This window comes from Aotus nancymaae, unplaced genomic scaffold (genome assembly GCF_030222135.1).
Source record: "Aotus nancymaae isolate 86718 unplaced genomic scaffold, 86718_ANA_hifiasm-v0.15.2.pri h1tg000046l, whole genome shotgun sequence".
NCBI classification, from domain to species: domain Eukaryota; kingdom Metazoa; phylum Chordata; class Mammalia; order Primates; family Aotidae; genus Aotus; species Aotus nancymaae.
The window spans coordinates 19,994,011-20,006,105 of NW_026988460.1; the positions used below are offsets into that span (position 1 = coordinate 19,994,011).

Here is a 12,095-nt window from a genome sequence, read left to right on the forward strand (position 1 = left end):
GCACGGAGGCAGTGAGTCTAGCACCGTGGCCAGCAATTCCTTTCCCTGCAATTACTCCTGGCCTCATTTTGGGACCCTGCTTATGCTGAAAGCTTCACTTTCAGAACTGCTTTACATAATAGGCCTGAGGAAGTCCAAGTATATATCTTGGAATGGTTATGAAAAGTGACCTGACGTGGTCAGGGTAGGACTTTCTGGATCTCTATTGATAATACTAAATATTATTAATAATGGCAATACTTATTAGTAATAATTCTTAGTATAATTACTACTAATACTACTTACTATATACTTACAATACATACCATTGTTGCTAATAGCAATAATAGCTATTGTTTCTTGATCTCTTAGCATGTGCCAGGCACAATGCTAACTGCTTTATGAGACAATATCTCATGTAAGCCTAAGATTAGCTCTTTATGGAAGGCACTATTGTTGAACCTATTTTGAAGATTAGAACACAGAGGCTTAGGAAGGGTGAGTAATTTGCCCAAGGCCATAGAGCTAGTGAATGTGATATTCTCCATCGTGTTGCCTCCATTGGGAAAGCTAGCACTCTAAGCACCTTTAAGGTCTTCTTTCCCCAAACAACTAAAAATAATTCTCAAACATGAATACTCTTCTGCCTTAGTATAGAAAGTATATTGATATTTACAAGGCTCCGCTTTAGATCATCATAAATGTCAGATAACACACAGTGCCCATGCCATTTTGCAGAATCTCCTGTCATCTGTGACTCAATCCTGCCCTATCCTGGCTTCCAAACCAAGGTTGCTGGGGATGGTGTAGAAAGTTGGGCTGAATCTCTGTGAGCCCAGAACATACTCACATACTCAGTAGTAATCTTTCTTGACTGTGTCTCTGATGTTGATGTTTTATATATACATACTATATATAAAATATATATACATATACGTGTGTGTGATATATATAGATATAGAAATAGATATCATATATAGATATATATCTATAGAGATCATATATCATAGATATACATATACGTGTGTGAGATATGTATATACGTATATGTATAGATATACATATACATACTTATAGATATACATATACGTGTGTATATATATCTTATATATACATATTATATATAAAATATATAGATATATATCTTTCTCTCTCTCTCTCTCGCTCTCTCTCCAAGAGTCACTCACAGATCAGGAGCTATGGCTGAGGGTAAGGTGAGAGCCTGCATGCATGTCATGGAAAGTGACAGGGCTGTCTTCCTGAAAAGCCAGTATCTATGAAAACATGAAGCTGCTCAGTTCTGAGCCATTTTCTCCCTCTCTACATTATCTTCAAGGTGACTATGGATGTTGTTAGGCTTATTTGTTGGTTTCAAAGCATTATTGATCACTTATTACTGCTGAATCACTGACTTGAGACATCACTTTAACCTCCTTGTCATTTTATAAACTGATATTCTGTTTCACTTGAATTATTTGTGGACAGGATGTAAATGAGGATCGCATTGGCATTTCAAAAATGTTTCCGCCTATGTTTTCACCCATCTATCCACCTCTCCACCCATTCACCCATCTACTCATACACTCACCCACCCATCCATTTATCCATCCACCCATCTATCCATCAACCTACCCATGCACTCATCCATTCTTTCTTTCATCCATCCATCTACCCATCAACCTGCTCAACCACTCATCCATCCATTCATTCATCCATCGACCCACTCATCTATTTATCCATCTTTTCTTTTCTTTTTTCCCATTCCTGTATTAATCTCCCTGATCCAGCCCCATTATCTTTCACCACTAATATGTATACAAGTATATATGTATAATAACATGCACCCTCCATCCAAAATCTCTTTTCAAAGCCATTAAACATATCATATCAAATTAAGCATCTTTCAGCTTCCCTCTGATCATTTCACCCCCCATTCAAGAACCTTCAATGGATCTCTAATATCTATAAAATAAACCCCAGCTTCTCATTCTTACACCCAAAGGCTTCCTTGACCTGTCTCCAACCTGACTTTCCTTATTTTTACCTTTAATGTCATTTCTTCAACATCTAAAACATGCAGAAAAGGAGAGAGAACAATAACAAACACCCAGGAACACACCACTCAAATTCGTTAACAAAATTTTGCTATTTTTGCTTCTAAATTATTTTTAGGAAGCAAAATGTTATAGATACAGCAGAAACGTTCTCGGTCTCCTTCCTTCCTCCCGCTTTCCTCAATTATAATTCTGAGACTGCTGTGTATTCTTACATATTCTACATTTGCATAGCTTTATTTCAGCCAGGTGTCTAACAATATGAACCATATAAACTATTCATCTGTGTTCCAAATTATATAAAAATATCATACTGTACCTTACTTTTTTCACCCAACATTATGTTTTCAAGTTTTATTCATATTGATACTTGTAGTGATCTAGCTCCTCTTAACTATTGTATAAGATACCATGGTGTAACTACCCACAACTATTTAACCATTTCCCTAATGATGGACATTTAGGTTATTTCTCTGCTTCTCTATTACACACACCACTGCAGCAAACATTCTCATAAAGTTTTGTGTGTGTGCAGATACGCTAGAATATCTTCAGGTTATACTTAGAAGTAAAATTGTTGGGTCAAAGGGTCTGTACCTCTTCTTGCACTGTTACTAGGTACGGCCTGATCATTCTCTGAAGAAGCTGAACTAATTTACATGTTTACTGGGAATGCATGAGGGTTTGAGGGTGGACATTCTTGCCAGCACTTAGGATTGTTTTACCTACCAAATGGGAGTCATACTGTATCTCATTTTGTTTTATTTTACCTTTTCCTGATTATCAGTAATTACGAGCATTTTTCTTATATCATTGACCATTTAAGTTTCACTTTTTAAATTTTTTTTTAGGCATAGTCTTGCTGTGTTGCCCAGGCTGGAGTGCAGTGGTGTAATCATAACTCACTGCAGCCTCGACTTCCTGGGCTTAGGAGATCCTCCCACCTCAGCCTCCTGAGTAGTTAAGACCACAAGCACATACCACCACACCTGGCTATTTTTTATCATCATTATCTGTAGAGACAGGGTCTCCCTATATTGCCCAGACTTGTCTTGAACTCCTGGCCCCAAGCAATCCTCCCTCCTCAGCCTTCCAAAGTACTGAGATTATAGGTGTGAGCCATACCTGTAATTCCAGACCATATCCAGCCTAAATTTCATTTCTGTGGCATATCAATTTATGTCACTTACCTATGTTTCTACTGGGTTGTTTTTCCTTTTCTTATTAATTTGTAAGATTTTATATTCTGGGTATTAATCTCTTATTGATTCTGTGTATGCCAAATATCTTCTCCTTGTCTCGGCCATATTTTCTAGTTATTTTTTATTTATTTATTTTTGCTGTATAGTAGATTTTTTACTTTTATATAATGAAATTAATCAATACTTTCTTTTATGGTTTGTGCTTTTTAATGCTTTCTTTAAGCAGCCTTTTTCTACATCAAAGTTTTAAATATTAAACATAATCTACATTGTCTTTCAAAAGTCTTGAAGTGTTGTTTTTTACCTTTAGCACCTAAAGCTTTCCATAATGTAAACTAAGGTAAAAGCCTTATTTTTTTTCTGAATGAAGAAAGCATATGTATACGTGTATTGGTGTGTGTATAAAATCAGCTCTTACAAATAATAATAAAAGGACAAAACAATCAGTTGAATCAGCCCCATTTACTAAGTAGTCATGCTTTTCCCTCTGATCTGTAATGCACCACTGTCATTTACCAAGTTTCCATTTATGGAGGGCTCTGTTTCTGGGCTCCCTTTTGCCCAGTTGATCAGTCTGTCTAGCCCTGCTTAGTAATGTCTGACTATCATTTTAGAGGAAGCCTTGATATCCAATAAGGTCATTGCTTCAACAAATACCAAAAAATATATAACCTTGCAAGGTGTGGGCTCATGCCTGTAATCTCACACTTTGGGAGGCTGAGGTAGGAGGATTGCTTGAGGTCAGGAGTTCAAAACCAGCCTGGGCAACAAAGTGAGACCCTGTCTCTACAAAAACTTAAAAAAAAAAAAAATGCAGTGTTTGGTGGCACACCCCTATAGTCCCAGCTACTCAGGGGGCTAAGGCAGGAAGATTGCTGGAACCAAGGAGTTCGAGCCTGCAGTGAGCTATAATCACACCACTGTACTACAGCCTGGGCAACAGAGTGAGACCCATCTCAAAAAATAAACAAACAAAACACCAAAAACAAAAAATATATTTTATTGTCTAATTTTCTTATTATGATCCAATAAATTTAGAAGCTAAAAACAAGAAGAAAGCTTTTAAAAAAAAACCTTTGAAACTATTTTTTAAAAACCCAAACCTAATTCTGAATAAGCAAAGAAATTGAAATGAAAATTATGAAGTATTTATATATGAATGACAATGACAGCATCACTTATCAAAACGTCTAGGATGCAGCTAGTTTGTAGCCTCAATGGCATCAATTTTCAGTTATTCTTGTTTTCTAATGTATGCATTTAAATGACATTTTCTAATTGGATGTGGCTGGCACAGAGGAGCATTATTAACTTTTGTATATTAATGTTTAAGCAGCCATCTTGCTGAACTCTCTTCAGCAGGAAGTGTGACTTGCTGTTAGCTTTGATAATACCTTTTATCAGGCTGAGTTCCTATTTATTCCTAATTTGCTAAGAGTTTTTGTCTTAAATGATGAAAAATCAGAAGCATGCTTTTTAAGAGTCAAGGGTGCCACTTCCCTCTACACTGTACTGGATCAAGGTCCTAGCCAAGACAATAAGGCAAGAAAAAGAAAGTAGAGGTTATAAAAGGAGATAAGACCACCATCATTTGGAACTAACTGGTGAGTGGTTCCTGTGCATATTTTCTTATTTCTGATCCTTTGTTTCACCTGCATGCCGTGAAAAAATCTTCCTTCATCCCATCTCCAATTTTATTCTCATTAAGTTTCTTCTCAATGTCCAAATAATCATTCTAATAATAACTAATATACATTATTATATATATCTTTACATTATACTTTATATATACTGTATATATTTTATATGTAAATAAACACACACACACACACACACACACACACACATATATGTATTAGAGACAGGGTCTCTCTCTCTTTTGCCCAGGCTGGAGTGCAGTGGTACAATCTTGGCTCACTGCAGCCCCAAACTCCCAGGCGTAAGTAATCCTCCAGCCTCAGCCTTGTGAGTAGCTTGAACTACAGGCATGAAGCACCACACCAGGCTAATTTTTAATTTTTCTGTAGAGATGAGTTGTTCCCATGCTCCCCAAGCTGGTCTCAAACTCCTGGCCTCAAGCAATCCTCCCACCTCAGTTTTCCAAAGCTCTGGAGTTACAGATGTGAGCCACCATGACCTGGCCTAATAACTATAATATTATTTATAGATTGCTTATTGTGTACCCGGTAGGCATTTTATATAATTTTTTAGTCCTTACAACAACCTTTTGATGGAGGCTATTATTAGATGCATTTTGAAAATGACAAAACAGAGAGAGTTTTAGGGATTAGGCAGAGCTCACACAGCAGGTAAGTGACAAAACAGAGATGAAATCAGAGCCTGGCCACAACCTTGGCCACTGCGCTAAATGGCCCACCTCTTCATGATCCAGGACCCAGACTTTCCTCCCACTGGCCTCTGCTTTGGTGTGGATTCTGTCTCCTGCTTTCCCCAAATCTGCACATCTGTTGTGGATGCTGTGACGCACCACTCAGTTCCCCTTTCAGGCCTGGGGAACGTATTCCCTCCCCTAGCTGCGGGAAAGTGCGGCCAACGGACAGCCTCAGCTGTCAGCCGCTTTGGAACTGCCTTGGCTGCACAGGCATCATCCGTTCAAGCCCACAACCTCTTCTAGAGGCAGCGCACATCCAATGACCACCCAGCATGAGGGTATAAAGGCTCAGCCTCTTCGCCGTAGCTCAGGATGGACTCTGAAGGACCATCCCAGCTCCCCAGGGTCCTTAAGACTGCACAGCAGTCCGACTTCTCTGTTTGCTAACTCCTACTTTCCTCCCTTTTCTTCTGCAGGCAGGAATCCCAAGCATCCTCCCTGATACCTCTGTACTGAAATACATTCTCAGAGCTGACTTCCCAGGGAACCTTAGCTGTGATAGATCCTAATTATTTGAGACTCACTTCAAATGCTGCTTCCCCCACCTCTAATCTTCCCCAAACCTCCCCATCCCAGGTTAGAAGTTCTCCTCCCTCTGAACAAACTTCTGTGGCAGAAACCATCCTGCTCTGCTGTATCTGAATGAGTTACCGCTTCACACCTGTCTCTGTTTTCAGAGTGCACTGGAAGCTCCTTGAGGGAGAGGAGGGCACTGTGTCTGAGTCATTTATCTATCTACTTTACTTTTTTTTTAATTAAATCTTTTTGAGACATGGTCCCACTCTGTCCCCCAGTGCAATGGAGTGATCAGAGCTCACAGCAGCTTCAGCCTCCTGAGCTCAAGTGATCCTCCTGCCTCATCCTCCCAAGTAGCTGCAACCACAGGCACATGCCACCATGCCTGACTAATTTATTTTTTGTAGAGACAGGGTCTCCCTATGTTTTCAGGCTGGTCTCAAACACCTGAGCTCAAGCGATCCTCCCCTATCAACCTCCCAAAGTGCTGGGATCACAGGTGTAAGCCACTGCACCTGGCTCTATCTTCTTTGGCATCTGCCTTTACCACTAAGCATGGGCTCTGGGGCTGGACACATCAGATTCAAACCCCAGCCCCACCTTTCTTGGCATCAGTTTCTTCATCTGTAAAATGGGATAATGGCAGCACCTTCCTCTTAGGTTTGAAGAGTTAAATGTGTATAAAATGCTTAGCCCAGAGCCTGGCACGCTGCAAGCATTTGCTCACTGTTTGATATCTATAATTATTGTTTGCCTACTGTCATGCTAGTGTTAATATATGTTTATTAAATGAGTTGGGAGTGCCTGATGATGACCAGCTTAGCAGGCTCTACTGGCAGAGTGACCGTTCGCGACTTCATCTCCCTGGGAGACGGTAGAGATTGGCGAAGGCTCCTCATCTCTTGGCAGGGTGCCCACTCTGCTCTCTCCCTCTCCTTCCCCATGCAGCCCTCGTAGCTGAACCCTCCAGCATGCAAACCCTCACTCCACTCTCTCATGCAACCAAAAAATAAAAAATAAACTTGGCTTTGAATCCAAGGCCACTAGTGCTTTTGATCTCGGTTACAAAGCAAGGCAATTATTGAACACAAAAAGCCCTGATTTATTTATGAAATGCAATGGACATCTTCGAGGCGGGAACGAGAAAACTCACTCAAGACCAAGTCCTTGTTGCCACACAGTGAATGGCTGCTTTCAAACACAAGCCCCCCACATGGCCTCGCTTCTCTGCAAAGCGTCTTTCCTCATTAGCACTTCCTCCCAACACCACAGCTTCCAACAATCAAATTCACATCACGGCCGGGGCAAGTAATTAAATTCCGCAGGCATCCGAGCAAAGAATAATGGATGGCTATTGTTAAGGAAGCTGAAGAAAAAAGAATGAGGCTGGAAATGGAATGGGCTTCAATGCCCAGTCTCAGAAACGGTTAGTGCGGAGAAGGAGAGCAAGTGGGATGCGGACTGACCCTCCCACCTGGTGCAGCACATGAACTAGAGGCTTCAGTCCTGGAGCTGGAGGTGAAAACCCTGAGTCTGGGGCCAGACTGCATTTGCTAAACATAGGCCTCAGTGTCCTCATCTGTGAAACTGGGAGGTTGGACTAGGAGTCATTCTCTATGTATGGTCCCCAGACCAGCAGCATCAGTTATCACCTGGGAATATGCTACAAATGCAGGTTCCCAGGCCCCACCCTAAACCTACTGAATCGGAAACTGTGGGACTGGGGCCTAGCAGTGTGCATTTAATAAAGCCTCCAGGTGATCCTGATGCACACTAGAATTTAAGAACCACAGTTAGGTAATGTTTAAAAATGAGGCTGCAAACTCAAATGCACAAAGGGCCAGAGAGGGAAAATCAAGGACCAAGTAAGGTGAAATACCCTGCACGGCAGCAGGGTGAGGGGAGTGGCAGAGACAGCATGCCCAGGCTGACGGGGCTGGCAGCCACTCAGCTACCACTAGCTGATGCCAAGTGTGAGTCCACATCGAGCTGGTATAGTCAGAGCTTCTGATTTTGCAAGAGAAACACAAAATCGTGATTTTAGGAGAAATCTTTAAATGTTTAAATGTCAACTTAATCTTTCTTAACATAGTGAGGGCCAAGAAGATTATAGGAGCCAAACTCTGTTGTGCACTGCCATTTTGCAGCCTCTGTTCTGAGTTTTTTTCCTTCAACCTCCATCACAATAAACTCCACCCACTGGCTCTTGCCTTTCTCCAGACCCTGAACTCTTAACCTCCTTTCCCCATTTAGCAGGCTCCTATTCATCTGTCAACACCCAACTCCAGGGTCACTTCCACTGTGAATTTATTCTCAACTCTTTGCCCCACTTTCCACCTCTCACTAAGAAGACAGAGAGGAATCAAACAGGAGGCCAAAGAATTGACACACAGAAGGTGACACCAAGGAGGAAGACATGCAGAAATTACAAAACAGCCTTTCCCACAGAGGAGGAATTAGGACCTCTTGGCAGTTACCCTCCTGCTGCTTGAAAAATCACTCAAATAAAGACACTGATCCCATCTGACCAGAATCTAATAAAATGAAGTTTTAGAAGGGGAAATATGAAGAAACACAAAAACAGAAGTAAAGGCTGGATTAAAAAACAATTGGTACAAAAATATCTGGGACTTTTTTGCTGACTGAGAGTTCACTGTGTCAATCATGTGGTAAAACAATCATCAAAGAGGCAAACACCTTCATAGGTCTTATTATGAGAAATAAATGTCTGGAAAGCCCTGGTCTGCCTTGAGCTGCTCAGACCTTCCTAGAGGATTCTGACTGGTTCTGAATATTAACTTCTGCAGGTCAGAGAAGAACTGAAGCATGATCCAGGGAGGGTGACTGAGATGGGGACAGAACACAAAGCCAAATCCCAGGGGGACAACGGAAAGAACCTGGGACATCTGCCCACAGGCAGGAAGGACCGGTGGATGGTCACAATTTCTGCCTTCAAGCAACTGACAGGTTTCCACGTGGGTTTGATCTGTTTGGCCCTTTAGGAAAGATCAGGACCTGTGAGTGAAAACACTGTAAGATTCCATTTCAGCATTTGGGAGAATTTTCTATTGATCACGGATGTCCCCACATGGAATGAGCTATCCTGAGAGGTAGGAGCGTTCTTTATCGAGGGACCTCTAGCAGAGGACGTACAGCTGCTGTAGATGATGATAAAAGGGCTGGAAAAGAGGGTCCAGTAGCCATCTCCTGTTTTATTTCTCCCCTATTCTTATAAAGACACTCCTACTTTTCTTGGGGAACCACCCCTCACCCATTCTCAGTCCCGTGTGTCAGGTGGAATTGAGTGCGCATTTGGCTTCAGGGGAGGATGTTTCCCGGCCTGGTGAGGCAGAGCCCTGCAGCACCCCAGCCACAGGTGCAGCCCTGGGTGTCCTCACATGACCCATGATGAACCAATCAGAGACCCAAAAAATCCATTCTGGGAAAAGGGACTTGAAGCAGAGAGGATGTAAGCCTGGAGAGGCCAGGGGCCCTCTAGTCATCACATGGGGAGAGGCTGACTATGAAAGAGCCCCTAGCCTCCCCCACAAGAAAGGGAAACAGAGAAAACTGGAGCAGAGAGAGTTCTAATAACATCCTTTGTTCCCCCGAAGCCTCCCATGCCTGAAGACAGGCTTATACTAGTAAGGTCCCTTTTTCTCTTAAAGCAGGGTAGGCTGCATTTCTGTTGTCTGCCACCATAAGAGTTCTGATCACTAAAGATAGCCTCCTAGATCTCATTCAGTTTAATTTTACAATGGCTGATCCACATTAACACTTAAAGCAAGGGTCACGTGCACGGGCTTCTAGAATTTGAAGTCCTGCCTCTAATCATAAGAACAGACTCCACTGCAAAAGCGGAAATGGAGAATCATGAAAAGGTAAGTTATTAAATCAAACTGGCTCCATCAGTGAGGAGCTGGCAGGCAGGGCAGCTACCCAGGCCAAAGCCAGAAAATAGGCACAGGACAGACACCTGAGCTAGAAACCACTCCCATCTCCTGCAGCCTTACTGCCAGAGTGTGGTTTGGTAGGGCCCTAGGACCCCAGCTCTGAATGGGGAGTGGTTTCTATTCTTAGTGATCACTGGCAGACTACCATTTAGTAAGCACCTACTGGATGCCAGGCCTGGGCTGGACACTTGGCCCACCTCTACCCATCAAAGCAGCCCCCCATGAAGCTGGCATTGTTACCATCTCCATTTCCCAGATGAGAAAACTGAGACTCAGAGAGACTTTCCCAGGGTAGTCAGTGATAGGCAGTTCTGAGACAAACTCCGAAAGCCCAGCCACACTATTTCCTGCTGGTAATGACAAGAGGCCCAAAGCCACCAAGTCTGGGTTCTCCTTGAAGCCTCCCAGTGCTTTATCTCCTCACCTGTAAAATGGGGTGAGGATCCCCAGTCTGACCAGACAGCAGCCTCCACAGTTGCTTTGAGGTCTGTGGGAACTATTATTATGTAAAGAGTGCCGGCCTCCGTTCCGAAATTAGGTATAACTGATGTGACACAAAGGGGCCGTGCTGTGCAAAGTCAGCCAGCCAGGCTCCGTCCTCGCCTCTCTCCAAAGCCCTTGTGGGCTGGGTTGTTTCCTTTGTTCCACAGGAACAGGCCTGGTAACAAGGCAGCCGGGAGCTCAGCTGTAGACATTTTTTTCATTATTTTCCACCCTGTTAACCTCCATCACAAGTCAGGCTGCTGTCAGCCTAAATGAGAACTGAAAAGATTTATCTCACTTGTCCCAGGGCTCAGCTCAGGAAAAAGACCCTTCATTTCCTAAAGGCCTTGATGACCCTTTCCCTGTGAGTCACTCCCACCCAGGAAAAAAAATGTGACAGCAGCAGCAGGCGGGGGCTGGGAATGAGACCAACAGTCCAAACTTGCAGACGTCTGGATCACTTCAGTTTGGCTTTGCAAAACACTGTGTAATTTTTTTTTCTTTGCACTGTATTTACCTTCCTAATTATGTTTGCTTATGCAAATATGAAACTTAGCCCACATTTCATAAACACGACCCCAGGAGGAGACCAGAAGCATATTGTGTGGCAGGAGGAAATTAGCCTGCGATTACAATTTTGCTATAGAAGTAATCCTCAAAGTGGACAATCCAAACACAGACCATGGAGAGATGATTATATTTTCAATCTTGTCCCCTTCTTTGTGCTTCTAGCAATCTCAGGTCACCAAACCCCTAAAACTGCCACCTGGCAAGAAGAGATGAGCTAGATTCTTTTGGTAATAATAGTCTCTTATATTCGCATAATAATAGCTTTCATGAGCACTTACTAAGTGCCAGGTGCTGGTCTCCACACTGTACCCGGGAATAACAAGCCTGTTAATCCTCCCATTTGCCCACAGAGATTTATCTCCATCCCCATTTCACAAATGAGGAAACTGAGGCACAGAGAGTTGAAGTAACAAGCCCAAAGATACACAGCTAATAAATGATGGAACCAGGATTACGAACCCAAGAATTAAGAATTCTAGACCCAGAGGCCACATCCCAAACCACTTTGTGACAATGCTACTCTCCCCACACACCATTTGTTTAACCCTCAGCCTCCTGGGAAATAGCTGATCTTAACTCTGTTGGATAGACAAAGAGGATGAGGTTCACAGAGGCTAAACGACTTGCCCATTTTCCAGACAAGGAAACTGAAATTCACAGAAGTGAGTTCAGTTCTATAAACATTTGTACAGCACCTTACACATGCCAGGCACTGTACAAGGAAACTGGGATGCAGAAACCTCAGTGCTCCCTCCACACTCAGCTTCTGGATGTCTATATGGGTAAAATCTTTCTGAGGCAATAAGGTACACTGTGAAAAGCTTTTAAAATGAGCATATTTTCGACTCTAAAATTCCCACTGCAGAAACTGATCCTAAGAAAGTAACAGTGAATGTGACAAAAAAGCTCACAGCAGCGTTATTTATAAGAGTAAAATAACAGAAAT

General features: G+C 42.5%; 1 protein-coding gene across 4 annotated transcripts in view; it reads right to left on the minus strand.

The window, feature by feature from the left end:
* SRGAP3 (SLIT-ROBO Rho GTPase activating protein 3) overlaps nucleotides 1-12,095 on the minus strand; it is a 255,614-nt gene that overhangs the window by 105,201 nt on the left and 138,318 nt on the right. The gene's annotated exons all lie outside the window — the stretch shown is intronic.